Below are 18,173 nucleotides of genomic sequence, written 5' to 3' on the forward strand. Positions count from 1 at the left end.
AAGCAGGGGGCCTCTGTGAGGGAGTCTTACCTGGAAGAGAGCGCCCCTCTGACCTTAGACCTCTCTCCAGAGCTTCAGAGCAGAGACAAGAGCCCAGAAAGGAGCACATGCTAGATTTGCAAGATCAGAAGCAGGTCTTGATCCTCCTGCCCAGAATGAACCAGACTTGATGATGATGCCACCTTCAGGAGCCACCACACTGTGTGACAGTGGGGCACTTGGGCCGTCCCTGGGAAGAACAGGCGAGCTGGGGTGGCCCAGGGGCAGGCTGCTCAGGAAAGGCTGCTTTGTTGGAGAGGCGTGAGGGCAAGGTCTGGGGGTAAGGGACAACCAGGCAGAGGGAGGAAGTTCTGTCTCCAGTCCCCTTAAATGGCCCCCGCTATTTACAGATGCGCTGCTGTCACACATGTCCACCACCACATGTGACATCAGTGACGTTATCCTGACGTCACAGGATCCAAGAACGATGATCTGTGAAGAGTTTTCCAAGGTCACCTACTTCTAACCCTTTTGAAAGATTTAAAGACATTGGGCCTGAAAACTTCAGTGACTTGTCCAGGGAAACGCAGTTTGTGACAGTTCACTCTCTCACAGGTAAGTTACCAAAAGCATCTATCAAAAGGGCCTTTTGAGAAATACTTCCCAGCTGAAATGAACAATTAAAAATTCCTGCCTTAAATCACCCCATCTCTTTTACTAGGCTTTCCGTGGATTGTGTAGACCAGGGGTTAAATAATATTACTGAGAAAAATAGATAAATGATGCATACTGAGTATTTTTCTGCTAAGTTAACTTTAATGAAGGAATAGTGTCCTGTCGTTTGGCGTACTTTAATTCAACTAATCCTCTGTTGTTTTTATTTCTTACTGTTATTCAGAAGGACGCATGCGTTATTGTTAAATCAATCGAGTAAAGTTTATGTTCACTCAGTAAAAAACTGCAGATTTCAGCTCCATGGTCATTTCAGAATCACACAAAACAGGTGTTGCTGCCTGTCCATGATCCTTCTTGTGCCTTTTCAAGGCCCAGAGGGCCCTGTGCCTCTGGGGAGGATGATCCCCAACTGGGGTGCTGAGATTTGAGGAGATGAATCTAAGAGCTGTAAGACAGGTAAATCTCAGGACCCCTGTCTTCTTTCTGTCCCCTCAGCTGAACCACAGTCCTCTGTACTCGCCCAGGAGCCACAGAGAGTGAACATCCCTCAGGTGAGCTCTTTATTCATTCCCCACTTTATATTGTGATGGATTTATAAGGTTTAGCAGGATCCATACGTTAAAGGAAAAGGATAAATAGAGATAGATCAAGTCAATCTTGAGGAAAAATATACGGTGTTTTACTATTAATTGTGATGTTGGCTGTTAGCTTTGAGTGGGTAACCTTGTCAGGGGAAGTGGTTTCCCACTAAGCTACCTGTTTCAATCTCTTTACTTGTGATTGGGCTATTCAGATTCTCTGTTTGTTCTTGATTCAGTTTTGGGAAGTTGTATGAGTCTTAGAATTTATCTGTTTCTTCTAGATTGTCCAGTTTGTTGCTATATAGTTTTTCCTAGTATTCTCTTATAATCCTTTATATTTCTGTGGTATCTGTTGTAATTTCTCCTCTTTCATTTCTAATTTTATTTATTTGAGCCTTCTCTCTTTTTTTCTTAGAGAGTCAGGCTAAGGGTTTGTCAATTTTGCATATCTTCTCAAAGAACCAGTTCTTTGTTTCACTGATCTTTTCTACTGTTTTTTTTTTTTTTTTGGTTTCAATTTCATTTATTTCTCCTCTGATTTTTATTATTTCCCTCCTTCTGCTGACTTTGGGCTTTGTTCATTCTTCATTTTCTAACGGTATTTTAAGATTGCTTATTTGAGATTTTTCTTGTGTTTCAAGCTGGGCCTGTATTGCTATGAATTTCCCTCATAGGACCACTTTTGCAGCATCCCATATGAGTTGGTGTGGTGTATTTTCATTTTCATTTGTCTCCAGATATTTTTTGATTTCTCTTTTAATTTCTTCAATGATCCATTGGTTGTTCAGTAGCATGTTGTGTAGTCTCCACATATTTGTCACTTTCCCAGCTTTTTTCCTGTAGCTGATTTCTAGTCTCATAGCATTTTGGTCAGAAAAGATGCTTGATGTGATTTCAATCTTCTTAAATTTATTGAGGCCTGTCTTGTTTCAAAACATATGGTCTGTCCTTAGAATGCTCCATGTGCACTTGAGAAGAATGTGTATTCTGCTATTTTTGGATAGAATGTTCCATATATGTCTATTAAGTCCATCTCGTCTAGTTTTTTCATTTAATTCCACTATTTCCTTGTTAACTTTCTGTCTGGATGATCTATCTATCGATGTAAGTAGAGTGTTGGGGCCCCCTACTATTATTATGTTGTTGTTAATATCTCTTTTTAGGTCTGTTAATATTTGCTTTATGTACTTTGGTACTCCTTTGTTGGGGACACGTATATTTATAAGTGTTATGTCTTCTTGTTGGAGTGTCCCTTTTATCATTATATACTGCCCCCTTTGTCTCTCATTGCCTTTTTTATCTTGAAGTCTACTGTGTGTGATGTAAGTATTGCAATAACTGCTTTCTTTTGTTTGCCATTAGCTTAGAGTATCATCTTCCGTCCCTTCACTCTGAGCCTGTGTTTGTCTTTAGAGCTAAGAGTGTTTCCTGGAGGCAGCATATTGATGAGTCTTGTTTTTCAATCCATCCCACCACTCTGTCTTTTAATTGGAGAATTCAATCTATTTACATTTAGAGTGATTATTTATATATAAGAGCTTAGTGCTGCCATTTTATCACTTGTTTTCCAGTTCTGTATTTCCCTTGTTTCTCGCCTTGTGTATTTTGGACTGCCAGTTCAGTTTGGTAGTTCTCTATGATGGTTTTCAGAGTGTTCTCTTTTTCATGTGTGAGGAAGACTGGCCCTGAGCTAACATCTGTAAGCAATCTTCCTCTCTTTTAGCTTGAGGAAGATTGTTGCTGAGCTAACATCTGTGGCAATCTTCCTCTGTTTTTTGTATGTGGGATGCCAGCACAGCAGGGCTTGATGAGAGATGCATAGGTCTGTGCCTGGGACCTGAAGCTGCAAACCCTGGGTGGCTGAAGCAGAGCATGCGAACTTAACCATTATGCCACTGGGACAGCCCCTCAGTTTTCTTTTTTTTGTATCATTTGTGTCTCTGTTCTGATTATTTGTTTAGTGATTACCATCAGGTTTGTATAAAAAATCTCGTAGATGAGATGTACCATTTTCTGATAGCCTCTTATTTCCTTGGTCTAAGCCAGTTCCATCCCTTTCCTCTTCCTCTGATTTATTGGTCATAACATATTCTGCGTTGTGTTGTGATTTTGTGGTTAAAATCACAAGATTATAGTTATTTTTGATGTTTTCCTTCCCTTTATCTTTAATGTCATAATTAAGTTTTTGCTAACCTGTTCTGGTAGAGATCTGCAATTTTCTGACTTTGGCTGCTTATTTATTTCCTTGCTCAAGGCTTTGTGAACTCTTTTTTTTTCTTTTTCAGGTATGAAGGTCTGCTTGAGCATTTCCTGTTTGGGGTGTCTTGTGGCGATGAACTACCTCAGCTTTTTTTTATGTGGGAAAGTTTTTATTTCTCCACCATATCTGTGGATATTTTTCCCTGGATAGAGTATTCTTGGCTGAAGGTTTTTGTCTTTCAGAATTTTGAATATCTCATTCTACCTTCTCATAGCCTGTAAAGATTCTGCTGAGAAATCTCCTGAAAGTTTGATAGGGTCTTTATAAGTTATTTTCTTCTGCCTTGCTGCCTTTAACAATATTTCTTCTTTGTCACTGACTTTTGCCAGTTTTCCTACTCTATGCCTTGGAGTAGGTCTTTTTACATTGATGTAATCAGAAGTTCTGTTAGCGTCTTTTACTTGTAATTCCAGCTCCTTTCCCAGATTTGAACAAACTTTCTGCTCCTTTCTCCCTCCCTTCTCCCTTTATAATACCCATAGTTTTTATGTTGCATTTCCTAATTGAATCGGATATTTCTCAGAGAATTTCTTCATTTCTGATTGGTCTTAATTCTCTCTCCTCCTCCATCTGAAGCCTTTCTATATTTCTGTCCTCCAGATTGCTAATTCCGTCTTCCATAATGTCAGCTCTGTACTTCAGGGTATCCAGATTTTTCTTTCTCTCATTGTGTTTTTCATCTCCAACATTTCTGATTGGTTTCTCTTTACAGGGTCAATCTCTTTTGTGAAGTATTCCGTCTGTTTATTAATTTTATTCCTGATTTAATTGAACTATCTGAATTTTTTTGTAACTCGTTGAGTTTTTTAATCTTAGCTATTTTGAATTCTCTGTGGTTTACATTGTAAATGTGTGTGCCTTCAGGATTGATTTCTAGGTGCTTTTCGTTTTCCTTCTGGTCTGGACTATTAATATATTTCTTCATAGTATTTGATGGGGTTGGTTTGTGCCTTCACATAGATAGTATCTGGTTGCAGATTCCACCGGCCACCACTGGAAGAGGGTCAGGAGCTGTGTATTCTGAGCCTGCTGTGATCCCTGGTATCTGTGCTTGTCCTTTGGAATCTATGCTGACAGGACCCATCTGCGATTGCCTGCTTGTAGCTGCTGCTTTGCTAATGTATGCACGGGCACTCTAGAGGGGGCCCCTTGCTCTGGCTGACTGGCTGAGCTTGTGAGCCCAGCAGGGGGAGGGGCACTTCTTTTGCATGTGCGATCCCGTGGGTGTTCTCTCTTTGTCCTCACTGTCTGTCCTCCTGGCATGCTGGCTTCATGAAGACAACCCCACAATAGCTTAGCCTCCTCTGTGGAGCTTTCCTATGGGATGTGAGGGAACTTGGAGAGCGAAGGCATTCCCACAGAGTCTCCCCCCAGGCCCCTCTTTTCTCAGAGCTGTGCATGGTCCTGTGCCCTAGGTCATTGCTGGGGAGGGAGAGGAGATCCCCTTATTTCCTCCTTCTTCCTCCTGGGGGGTCCAGCACCTCCACCTTCAGACATATGGCTGCGTGGGTCTCTCAGATGTCTTTTGTGTTGTGTGCCTGTCCTCTGTTGGTTTATGAATGTCCTTTTCATTGTTTCTTAGGGAGGAGAGTCTAAGGGAAGAGCTCACTCTGCCGTGATGCTGATGTCATGCCTGGTCATTCTATTTTTAAGTTTTTGAGGAATCTCTGTACTGTTTTCCACAGTGGCTGCACCAATTTACATTCCCACCAGCAGTGTATGAGGGCTCCCTTTTCTCCACATCCTCTCCAACCCTTCTGTTTTCTTTGTCAAGATTGGCACCTGAGCTAACATCAGTTGTCTACCTTTCTTTCCTTCTTGTTCTCCCAAAACCCTCCCAGTACATAGTTGTATATTCTAGTTGTATGTCCTTCTGGCTGTGCTGTGTGGGATGCCACCTCAGCATGGCTTGATGAGTGGTGCCGTGTCCAAGCCCAGGATCCAAACCGGCAAAACCCTGGGCTGCTGAAGTAGCGCACATGAACTTAACCACTCGGCCATGGCACTGGCCCCTCTCCAACACTTCTTATTTCTTGTCTTTTAAATAATAGCCATTCTGATGGGCATGAGGTGATATCTCGTTGTGGTTTTGATTTGTATTTCTCTAATAATTAGTGATGTTGAACATCTTTTCATGTGCCTGTTGGCCATCTGTATATCTTTGGGAAAATGTCTGTTCAAATCCTCTGCCCATTTCTTGACTAAGTTTGTTCTTTTGTTGTTGAGTTCTTTATATATTTTGGATGGCAACCCCTTATTGGATAAATGATTTGCAGATATCTTCTTCCAATTGTTAGGTTGTCTTTTCATTTTATTGATGTTTCCTTTGCCATACAGACGCTTTTTAGTTTGATGTAGTCCCATTAGCTTATTTTTTCTTTTGTTTCCCTTTCCTGAGGAGACATATTCAAAAAGATACTGCTAAGAATGATAGCAAAGAGCTTACTGCCTACGTTTTCTTCTTTGGAGTTTTATGGTTTCAGGTCTTACATTCAAGTCTTTAATCCATTTTGAGTTAATTTTTGTGCATGGTGTAAGATAATGGTCTACTTTCATTCTTTTGTGTGTGCCTGTCCGTTTTCCCAACAGTGTTTATTGAAGAGACTTTCCTTTCTCTATTGTATGTTCTTAGCTCCTTTGTTGAAAATTGGCTGTTTCTAAATGTATGGGTTTATTTCTTGGCTATCAATTCTTTTCCATTGATCTGTGTCTGTTTTTCTGCCAGTATTGTGCTGTTTTGATTAATACAGCTTTGTAGTATACTTTGAAATTAGGGAATGTGATGCCTCCAGCTTTGTTCTTTTTTCTCTAGAGTGCTTTGGCTCTTTGGGGACTTTTGTTGTTTCCTATAAATTTTAGAATTCTTCTTTCTATTTCTGTGAAAAATGTCATTGGGGTTTTGATAGGGATTACATTGAATCTGTAGATTGCTTTAGGTAATATGGACTTTTCCCTATGTTATTTCTTCTAATCCATGAGCACCGAATATCCTTCTATTTCTTTGTGTCTTCTTTAATTTCTTTCAACAATGTCTTATAGTTTTCAGTGTTTTATAGTTTTATAGGTCTTTCACCTCATTGGTTAAATTTATTCCTACCCACTTAATTCTTTTTGTTGTGATTGTAAACAGGATTGTATTCTTGATTCTTTTTTTCTGCTAGTTTGTTTTTAGTTTTTGATGGATTCTTTAGGGTTTTCTATATGTAAAATCTCGTCATCCACAAGTAATGACAGTCTTACTTCTTCCTTTCCAGTTTGAATATGTTTTATTTATTTTTCTTACTTGATTGCTCTGGCTAGGACTAAGAAAGGTGAGCATGGGCATCCTTGTCTTGTTCTGGCTCTTAGAGGGATAGCTATCAGTTTACACCATTGAGTATAACGTTAGCTGTTGGTTTGTCATATATGGCCTTTATTATGTTGAGGTACTTTCCTTCTATAATTATTTTATTGAGAGTTATTATCATAAATGTGTGCTGAATGTTGTCAAATGCTTTCTCTGCATCTATTGAGATGATCATGTTATTTTTATTCTTCATTTTGTTACTGTAGTTTATAACATTGAGAAAGAATACTCTTGTAATCCTTTGTATTTCTGTTATATTGCTTGTGATTTCTTCTCTTTCTGATTTTATTTATTTGAGGCTTCTCTCTTTTTTTCCTATTCTACCTAAAGGTTTGTCAATTTTGTTTATATTTACAAAGAACTAGCTCTTAGTTTCGCTGATCTTTTCTATTGTCTTTTAGTCTCCATGTCATTTATTTCAGCTCTGATTTCTAGTAGTTTCTTTGTTCTCCTGACTTTGGGCACTTCATTTTTCTTCTTTTCTGATTCTTTTGGATGTATTGTTAGATTGTTTATTTGAGATTTCTCCTGTTTCTCAAGGTAGGCCTGTTTTGCTAGGAACTTCCCTCTTAGTACTGCTTTTGCTGTATCCAATAGATTTTGGTACACTGTATTTTCCTTTTCATTTGTCTCCAGATATTTTTCCATTTCTCCTTTAATTTTGTTGTTCCAAAAGTTAATGAATAGCACGTTGTTTAGGCTCCACATATTTGTGACTTTTCCAGCTTTCTCCTTGTGGTTGATTTCTAGTTTCATACCATTGTGGTTGGAAAAGATGCTTGATATCTTTTCAGTCTTCTTAAGTTTATTGGGAGTTGTTTTGTTTCCCAACAAACAGTGTATCTTTGAGAATGTTTCATGTGTACTTGAGAGAAAATGTATATCCTGCTGCTTTTGGATTGAATATTATATATGTGTCTATTCAATTCATCTGGTCTAGTGTTTCATTTAAGGTCAACGTTTCTTTGTTGATTTTTCTCTCTAGAAGACCTATCCATTGATGTAAGTGGGGTATTAAAGTTCCCTACTCTTACGGTGTTGCTGTCAGTTTCTCCCTTTAGATCTGTTAATAGTTGTTTTATAGACTTTGGTGCTTCTACGTTAGGTGCATATATATTAATAAATGTTATGTCTTCTTGATGGATTATCCCCTTTATCATTATATGATGCCCATCTTTGTCTCTTGTCTTTTTTTGGCTTGAAGTCTATTTTGTCTGATAGAATTATGGCTACACTCACTTTCTTTTGGTTGTCATTTGGTTGGAGTATCATCTTCCACCCCTTCACTCTGAGCCTATGTTTTTCTTTAGAGCTGAGATGGGTCTCCTGGAGGCAGCACATTTCTGGGTCTTTTTCTTAATCTGTCCAGCCTCTCTGTCTTTTCATTGGTGCATTCAATCCATTTACATTTAGGATGATTATTGATGTATAGGGACTTAGTATTGCCATTTTATCTTTTGTTTTATGGTTGCTCTGTATTTCCTTTGTTTCTTTATCCTTGTGTTTCTCACTACAATTTCAGCTTGACGGTTTTTGGTGATGTGTTTTTCAGTTTCCTCTTTTTTTATGTTTCGTGACTCTGCCCTGAATTTTTGTTTTGTGGTTACCATGACGTTTGTATAAAAGGTCTCACAGATGAGATAGTTCTTTTCCTGCTGATAGCATTTTTGCTTCATTTGACTAGGCAAGTTCTGTCCTTTTCTTCTTCCCTTGCTGTTTTTGTTATCAACATTATTTCTTTCTGTATTGTGAATTTGTTACCAAATTGGAATGGTTATTGTCATTTTTAATGCTTTCTTTCCCTTTAACCTTTACATCATAATTGTTTACTAACATGTTCTGATACAGAGTTGCAGTTTTCTGATTTTATCTGTTTATCAACTTGTTTAAAGCTTTGTATCCTTTGCCTTTTCATTTCAGACAGGAGAGCTCTTTTTGACATTTCTTATAAGGCAGGTCTAGTGGCGATGGACTCCCTCAGTTTTTGTTTCTTCCTCACACTTTATTTCTCAGCTGCAGCAGTGGACCCCCAGCTGTCGCAGCACCAAGGGCACAGAGCTGATTATTACAGTGTTGATTAATACAGTCCCTACGTAGCTCTCAAATACTTGTACTTTTCTGCATCCTTTCTGAAACCACCCTAGTCAAAGTAAGCAACCAAGTAACTGGATGACTTTAATGACCTCATGTCTCTGATCCTCAATGTCTTGGTTTGTGAAATGAGGCAGTTAGAAGGAACACCAAGTTTCTTCCTTCTCTATATTCTGTGATTATCAGAATCTACAACTATGGAGAGACTCAGGGAAAAATCAATTCCAGTGCTTTGGGAAACCATCCCACCTTCTCCATTTAAATTAACTCTTGGGGTGACTGAGATTGTGCCTCCTATCCTCTCATAGCACTGCTCTTAAGGACAGCCTCAGAATCTTCAAGGCAACTTAAAAGAAGGCCCTTTCTCTTAAATAGGAATCTGCCTTATGCCATGTTTTGAGCTGTAGAAAATATTTTAGAATGAGAGCCTAGCGTTGGTAACAAATTTATCCACATTGTTAATTCATCTGAAAGCTCCTATTCTTGAAAATGTCCCATGTGGGGGCAAAGAAGTTCCATGTAAAGGTTTAGTCCATTTTTGTTGACAATCTCTTGAGTGTATGTTAAAAACCTGGATAACAGGATAATGTTAATGGAGATTGGGGGGAGGGACAGTGATGAATGAGTTTGGTTGATTTTCAGCAGTAGTAAGGTCAAAATGAAAGCATTAGAAAAGAAGAGTAGAGATTCAGGTCAGGGCTTTCTATGAAAAAAAAGTAAAAACCATAAGCAGATGGAAAAAGTTTAAGTGACACAGTATGGCAGATTCCACTGATGAGTTTAATAGGCAGCCATTTTAGTGGCAGAGAGAGTAGACTGAAAAGTGAGGAGAAGTTTGGAAAATTCAAGGGACAAGAACCAGAAAAGCAAGGGGTCCCATCCTGCCCTGAGGATTCTTTTGGTTCTGAAGTGTGTTAGCCCAGCTGAGTGAAGACATGGGGAGGACGTTGTAGATCCTCTAAAAGCGGCATCCATCAGCTGCAGGAAGATGTGCCATCTCTCCCCAAAGCTCATTAGCAGATCGAAAGTGGGATGCTGCATTATTCTGATTAGCATTAATTTTATAATTCTAGGCATAGAACTTTCCTCCACATGAGTCAGCCTTCACACAAAAACACAGACTCCCATGGTGTGGATAAAACACAAGTAACCTTACTGCTTCTTCCCATCTTCCAAGGACCCAGTGGGAAGGAAAACGTGGTTCCCTAGCAAAGAGGGGAGTTAAGGGCTGGAGTTTTCCCGCTCTCCAAGCTGGGTGCAGGTCCCACAAATCGGGGAGAAGTGCAACGCCATCTTTCTGGCAGACCAAGACCTTGGGAAAACTGGGTCCTTCTGATCTGGTTAGGGAACACACAGTACTTCCAACAGCCGCTGCAGCAGGGCAACAGCCACATTACAAGTGAGATGAGGAACGTTACCTCAGAGCCTCCCAGGGAGAGAGCATTTAGGCTCCTACCGTTTATTGGGATAACTGGTTCCTGGCCCTTTGGAATATACCCAGTCATCCCAGGGCTAGACTTCTCAGGAAAAGTAACTTGCCAATCCCTTTAAAATTTGCAACTAAAACCTATCTACACTTTTATTTGTTACATATATTGTTGGGGCTTCATTTCAAACTGCTATATTACAAAACTGTTTCAGATAACTTGAAATCCATGGCAGTGACTTTCAAATTCTTTTGATGGCAACTCACGAAGAAAATCTATGAATTATTTTTTATCGTAAATCAGTATATACGCACACACACCAAAAGAATATAAAAATTTTATGAAACTGTTCTTAGCTTTTTACATGTAATACACTCTAATATCATCTATTCCATTTTGTTTCATTGTTTTTTAAGTGCTTGTCACACCCTCTAGAATTATTTCATAATCCACTAATGGGTCAGGACCTGCTGTTTGAAAAACAGTATTTTAAAATTATTGGTTCCAGGTACCCTAGCCGGTAGTCTGGTATCCAGATTTTTAAAAGGCTTATTAAAATGCATCATCGAAAAGCAGTATTTGCTAAAGGACCCTCAGTCTCTATAAAGAGCACTGTCTTGGGGATTCCAACCATAAGTTACCAGCTTTCCTTTGCAGAACTGAGATGCGAGCTCAACACCAAGTGAAAATGACATAAAATCAGAACAAAGTTGGAAAAGGACCACCTCCAAATGCAACGTGTGGTGCTTCTGGGAAACATGCAGCAGCCTAGAGTGAGGTGAGGGGGACAAAACAGAAAGAAAAAAGATTAATGGAGAAAAAATCAAGCTTGTAACTGCTGTCTCCAGGCTTCACAAGGTGCCCTTGTACTTCCAAGCCTAAGAGACAGAGTGACGTTCAGCATGACTCCATAATCCTGTGGCCTTGAGAACCTCAGCAGACATCAGTTAAGTCATTTAAGGATAACTGCAAATTAAATTAGTTCATCCTAATTACGCAAAAATGAGAAATTCAAATAAGCAAGGTAATTCAATTCTGAATTAAAAATTTTTTCAATCACTTGACATCTCAAATCAAAGCAAATGGGTAATGTTACCAATTATATCAATTCGACTCTATATTTCAATACATAAACATATGATGAACAACTAAAATTCTTATGTGATATGCATTTAACTTGTTAACATTTATGCTACAGTAGGGAACCACACTCGAGAAACAGGGTCATGTCCTTGAAAACCAAAGAAGGTTATCACAAAAGAGTCTTTGTAAGAATCCAGCAACAGAATGAGTCCCCAAAATCTATTAAGTAAACTGTCCCACAGGAAAAGTGAGGCAGATCACACTAGTAAAGGCAACACTATGGAAGCTTCTGAAATAGTTATCAAGGGAAATATTGGATACATAATAAAAATATTTAGTTTTAGGAAGCAGTATGATAGGCTCTGATATGGTTGCACTTATGAGTACAGGACTTTCATAGGAAGGAAAGAAATGGAAATTCACTGAATGTCTGTGTTTTGTCATGCATCACTAAATACCTTCGATTACATTATAGCATTGGAAACTAGGAAGCAGAAATGTTAAATAACTTGTTGTAGGCCACACAGTAATAAATGACAGAACTAGGACTTAAACTCCATCTTCTAATTACACATCCATTATTCTTGTCACATCAATGCCACTTTATCCTGAACTAGTACTCAAAATATGATAGTGCTTAAAATATTTGCTTAAGCATTTCTTAGGATTTCTGATCAAGGTCAATTCAAATTCCAATTTCCAGGTTAATGAATAAGAAAGTGACCTTTAAAAGGAAAGAAATAGGTAAAAAATATACATGCATTCCGGGTGGCATTATGAATCTTCAAACTTTCGATATTCTTTGTGTCTCGTGTAAGGATGAGAAAAGTTATCTATTGCTGTATAACAAACCACAACAAAGTGGAGTAGCTTGAAACAGTAACTTGTTCTTGTCTCGTATTGTTCTGTGGATTGGCTGGGATTCGCTGGGCAGTTCTTGCTTGGGGTCTCCTAGGAAGTACAGTCAGATGTCAGCTTGGGCTGCAATCCTCTTTGCCTCTATTGTGCTGGATGTCAAGATGGTTCATTTCTGTGTTTGCTGAGGATGCTGGCTGTTATCTTATTCGGGGCTGCCAACTGGAGGGCCTGCATGTGGCCTCTTCATGTGACTTGGGCATCTCTCAAAGTGGTGGCTGGGTTCCAAAAGAAAGCATCCCAAGCGGAAATATTCCAAAAGACCAGGCTTCTTACAGCCTAGCCTCAGAAGTCCCAGAAAGTCACCTCCACAGCATCCTATGGGTTGAGCCAGTCACTGAGGCCTAGGGGGAGGGATGTAGACTCCATCTTTTGATATGAGAAGCAGCAGGCAATAAGGGAGGGAAGGAGACTGCCCATCTCACCTTAGTCTTTAGCCTCCCATCTGGCATCTCTACTTTACCCAACTGAGTTAGAAGGGGAAATAGATGATACAACTACAATAACAGAAATTATTGTGTGGTATTTTCTCTATCTCTTTGGCACTCTCTCTTTCTCTGGAAACACAGCACTTCTTGAATGAATGGATAAATGAGTCTCTCCCTTTTCCTCTCTACTCCTTTTTTGCCTCCTCACCTTTCTTTTCTTCTTTTTAACTGCAGATGAAAGGTTAAAAAAAAATGTTTTTAGCAGCAACATACTCTAATTAGTAAATCTTACAGTTAGTTTCTACTCAGATCTCCCATTTGATGTCTACTTGCCTGATTCAGTCATCGTCCTATAAGGGAAGGTGATAAGAATGCAAGCAAAGGAGAGAAGAGAGGGAAAAATGGGAAAGCAAAAGTAGATTATCAAGGGAAGAAGGAAAATATAAATGGGAAGGGAAATAAATCAGGAGCACTGAACATCATTAAGCCCAAATGGCTGAAAAGACAAAGGGAAAGAAGCAAATTTTTCCCTTAGGATGCTGCATCCATCCTTCCTTCCTTTCCAATCCATGGCCGCCATCGCGAGCCTAGTCTAACCTTATTTCTTAAAGCCTGAATTTTTGCTATATCATCTTACCTAATCTCCCTGCCTAGTTTTTACCCCTTAGAAATCATCAAAAATGGGGCCAGCCCGGTGGTGTAGTGGTTAAGTTTGTGTGCTCCCCTTTCGCGGCCTGGGGTTCGCAGGTTCCCATTCTGGCACAGACCTATACACTGCGTATCAGGCCATGCTGTGGCAGGCGAGCCACGGATGAAATGGAGGAAGATGGGCACGGATGTTAGCTCAGGGCCAATCTTCCTCCAAGAAAAGAGAAAGAAATAAAATGAAATAAATCATCAGAAACACTCCTTTCCTCATGGTGCTCTCAATTACGAAAAAAGAAAAGAGAACAACTAAATGACTTCTGAAGGATTAAGTCCAATATAAACAATTTAAGAATTTTCATAATCTGACCTAACTTTCCTTGCCACTCTTGTTTCTCATGTCTCCCGTATGTGAAACCATTAACTCAGCCAGAGCACTCTACTCAATGTATCCAAATACACAGAAAAATGAGACTAGATCTCACTATTGCATCATGAAAAATACAAAACCTGAATCAAGGAAAATAACAGACAACAAAAATATTACATTACAGAAAGCAGTGTGGCGACATTATAAGCTTATAATTATAGCGCTTATGGTCCAGATCACTTCTCACGAATACAGCCTTCTCCTTTTGTCTTCTGTCCTTTGCTCTAAGGATCCTATCACCAGGAGCATTCCCCACCGCTCTCTGCCTTCCTAAATCCTGTCTCATCAGGATCCACAACATTAACTGACTAATTTGGAAGAAGTGTGATTAACAGAATTATTCTGGACCTGAAGTCCCTTGTTAACACTACAGCATCAGATTTGATTCTCGATGGACACCAAGTCACTCAAATTCCATCTCAGTTTTTACTCTGTAGATTTGTTCAGTATACGGTTGATTAAAGGACCATTCACCCCAGTTTGGTAGATAATTCAACCAGCCTCCAATCCAAAGTTTGTACAACTTTGATTTGTAGTAATTACCAACAGTAATTACAGAAACAGTTAAAACATTCATTGCTAATATTGTAACTCTTTGGGAACCTGATATAAATGCAGTTTTAAAAGAACAGGATATTTGAAGATAGTAACGTACACCATGATTGACAAGATTTTGTGGTGAGTGTAGTTTATTGTCAGGTATAATTAAAGCTGTAGATACTATTTTGAAAGTACAGACTTTAGGGGGCAAGGGAAGAGAGTTTTTGAAGCAAAGTACAAATTAGGAATAATTACAGTGATGGTTATGGAATATCAACCTCTATTTCATCATGATGAGCTCAGTCTCCTTCAAAATTCAGTTGAGTCCGTGAAAGCATTAGTGTAAGACAAAAGGCAGCTTTGGCAAAAATACCTTTGAAATATTAAGGAGTAGAGTGATTGGCAGTCAGCAAACATAAAAGTGGACGAAAGAGTAAATGTCTTGATCACCTACGGAAATTGTACACTTCAAGTATCTTATTAAAAAACCAGTTTTTCATGTCCAATGTTGAATGCACCTGCAATTGTTGTTTTTAATCTATTTTGATGCCCAAACTGGATATAACTAAATGTTTTATGGGAGTTTATAAAGGTGATGAAATTATAAAGAAAAGTAAGTGAAAGATTATCAGACAGGAGAGTGGAGGCTTCTGGGGTGATATCAACACTGTAGGATTTGACATGAGTGGTGGGTCTGTGGGTGCTCACTTCATTCTCCTTGTTTATGGTTTATGCGTGTTGCTGTTTACAAAGCAGTTGTGTAGAAAATCCGCCGACACTAATACCTTCGACAGTTCATTAGCCCAAGGGTGTCTGTTATGCTTTAACCAGGGCTTTGCTCAGGTGCCCTTTTGCCCACGTGAAGCCAGTTGTGCATTAAGAGATGACACAAACATCTCTTGAAACAAGAGATTTCTTCTTGTTTTCTAGAAGAAATAGCGAAGCTGGTCTAGCGCTTGGTGATATTTCCAAAGAGTCCTTTTGTGAATGGCCGTGAGAAGATGTCCTCCTTCAGCCAAGGATGAAGTCTTATACTTGGTATTATTTAAAGTACCTGATGCCATGCTACACAACTAGTGTGTGTGCATCCATTCGTCTGACAGATATTTATTGACTCACCTACCAGCTGACTCCCTGGGAAGCCAGAGCAGTTTGCCAACTAATATGGTTAATTGGGATTTGATAAGTGCTGTAAAGACACCAGAGATTCAGCAGTTTCTCCCAGCTATCGAACTTATTTTGGCTAATGGATAGCACTCCCACTCCCATTTCAATGTTACAAAGGGATGCTAGAAGAGGATTGACCAGTCAGAAGGTGGAAACTTAATAAAAATTGAGAGTCAGAGACGGGAGGGAATGAAAGCAGCAGAGGAAGAAGGAGGCAGAGACTGGACGGCCAGCAAGGCCTCAGTGCCCTGCACAGTTTAAGCTGAGCCAGATGTTCTTCCTGTTTCCTTGCTTGATCTTTGCTTGATCCTCCCTCTTGCCGACGCCCTCACCTGGAGGAGTCAAGCCCAGCACAGATGCCACTGAGACAGGTCAAAGCCAGGGAAAGGTCCTGGGATCAAAACTTGGCTAAGTATGATCCAAACTTCCAAGCAGTCAGAAGTAGAAAGAGCCGGAAGATAAACCTAACCCATTTTTGAAGGGGTGCCAAAGGTGAAAAGCAGGAAAACCAAAATTACTCATCAAGTCTAAAGGGGGAGCACAGAGCCAGAAGCTGAGAGGAGAAGAGGAGTCAAGCAAGTCAGTGCCAGGTAAAAACAGAAATAGAGAGTTGAAAAAAAAAAACAAAGCAAAGCGAAATGAAGGGTCCAAGACAATGATTGGGAGCATTCCTTGGGGTTTGATAGTGGATTTTATGGGTTAGCTTAAGTTAAAAGCAAAAGATGTGAGCGGGTACCTTCCTCCCTTCTGACATTATCTCCCACCTTATCAACAGTCCATTGTAACCAAGGCATTAACAGCACTTACCAAACAAAGTCTAGAAGCCCTTTGGGCAGTCTTGCTAAGAACCGTCTTAGTCTAGACTGATTTGGCCTTGAGGATGACCACATCTCCTCAGGACAGTTCTCCCTGGATTCCTCCATTGGCTATTTAGGGAAATGACGCACTTGGACAAATGGTCTACCTAAATGAATGATTCAGGTCTGAGCAGCATGAGACACTGGCAGATAGGAATGCCTCCCTTAGCAGCAGGAAATTCAGCACTTAGCATGTCCCATGCGGCATGCTCTCCCAGAATACTTTTAATATGATATCCCAGTGTATTTAACATTTTAAAATTACTCCATTTGGTTAAAATCAATTAGATTTTTTTGAGGATCTTGGTCTTTCTCCAGCCCAGTTTAAACCATAATTTCCTGAAGACTAGGATTATCTCGCCGTGTTCTTTTTCACGTCCCCGTCGTTTCTAGTCAAGCCTCAAAATGTGAAGTCTGCACTGTGGGTTCATAGCACCTCAGAGATCATCTCGATTCTCCCCATCCCACAGTGGGAAAGTGACCTCAGTCAACGTGGAGTAGAGTGTTTAGTATCAGCCTTAAAACAAGGGCTTTCTTTTTTATTGTCTTTTCTTCCTGTCTGCTTTTCAGAGTAGAAGCAACAGTAATTTAAACTTTTCTGCTATGTGACCTACGCTCCACAGGTACCTTATAATAGCTGAGCCAGGGCTTAACAAAGGAATTGGGTGTGTGTGGTATTTGTGTGAGCATGTGCTTGTGTGTGTGCGTGCGTGTGTGTGTGACAATCTGATGGCCGATGTGGGATGGGAGATGGGAGAGAATGTTTAGGCACTTGTGCATTTATATCAAAGAGATGGTAGGACCCACAAAAAAGAATTCATTTTTTGTGATGTTAATGTTATATTTTGGGGGGAGGTTTTGGGAGAGGAAGATTTGCTTCTAAGGGGTGGACTCATATCTCTGTGTGGGGAGGCTCAGTTATAACGACAACTGAAGTCTCTCCTGGCGTTGGGATATTTCATTCTCGTAGGGAGAAATGCAATGCTCATCCCTCCTCCCTCACACCCCCCCACCACTTCCTTGGTGCCCTTCCAAGGTAGGGCCCTTGGTGCTGGCTGCTCAGTCCTCCCCCAGGGGTGGCTTTCCAAGGCCAAGAGGGCCAGAGAGGGCTGCTGCCAGAGATGCTTCCGTTCTGGCTCCTTCTCACTCCCTTTCCTGTCTGCTGGGGCTTTTGGTGGCAGCACCTAGTCCCGACGGGGTTAGAGTACCACCCTGGAGCGGATGGTGTGTGCACCAGCAAGCATCCAGTCAATTCATGAGTCATCCTCTGCGTGAGCTGGCCTGTGATGTGCCGTTATCTTCCTGCTCCCATCTTACACTTCACACACCAGCTTTCTCTCCAGACAGTTGTTTGATCACTAACTACTTCGAATATCATGACCATAGGCTCATTTATTTTTTTCTGTTTTAAAGGATGGTGCTGGTGTGCACAGGGAGCAGCCACATCAGTTTACACATTTGCCAAGGTATCCGATTGTGAGCTGCCTATCAAGGTGCTGACTTTAATACAAGCTTATTACCGTGAGCATTATTTAGCATTTATGTGGCTCCTCACAATTGTTTACCCATTATTTCTCAGCGCTCCCCTGTCCAGGTGATCAGTGTTAGCAACCCACATTGTAGAGGCAATAAATCTGGGGTCCTGGAGAGGTTTTAGTAATATCCCCAGAAGGACACAAAGCGAATAACCACAGAACAGTGACTTTCCTGGAACCCCTTGAAACTGGCCTGGACCCCTCTCCCTCCAGC

At 40.2% G+C, this 18,173-nt stretch overlaps 1 protein-coding gene and 1 long non-coding RNA gene across 31 annotated transcripts in view; one reads left to right on the top strand and one right to left on the bottom strand.

Annotated features, from left to right (window-relative positions):
- CARNMT1 (carnosine N-methyltransferase 1) overlaps positions 1–18,173 on the top strand; it is a 127,441-nt gene that overhangs the window by 98,757 nt on the left and 10,511 nt on the right. For 6 of the 14 annotated variants that reach the window (XM_070495759.1, XM_070495765.1, XM_070495766.1 and 3 more), the window contains exon 1: positions 13,012–16,157. The gene's annotated coding sequence lies outside the window, so the exon portion shown is untranslated. Of the gene's footprint in view, positions 1–389; positions 595–1,149; positions 1,206–3,520; positions 16,158–18,173 lie in introns of those variants that run through there. The other 8 variants (XR_006525917.2, XM_070495760.1, XM_070495762.1 and 5 more) reach the window with 5 other exon arrangements.
- The window catches only part of LOC139041699 (uncharacterized), a 114,983-nt gene continuing 101,067 nt past the window's right edge, over positions 4,258–18,173 (bottom strand). For 14 of the 17 annotated variants that reach the window (XR_011497396.1, XR_011497382.1, XR_011497400.1 and 11 more), the window contains one exon: positions 4,258–13,013. This is a non-coding gene — a long non-coding RNA (uncharacterized lncRNA). The remainder of the gene's footprint in view (positions 13,014–18,173) is intronic. The other 3 variants (XR_011497386.1, XR_011497387.1, XR_011497388.1) reach the window with 1 other exon arrangement.

The sequence above is a fragment of the Equus asinus genome, chromosome 23, assembly GCF_041296235.1.
Source record: "Equus asinus isolate D_3611 breed Donkey chromosome 23, EquAss-T2T_v2, whole genome shotgun sequence".
Lineage (NCBI taxonomy): Eukaryota > Metazoa > Chordata > Mammalia > Perissodactyla > Equidae > Equus > Equus asinus.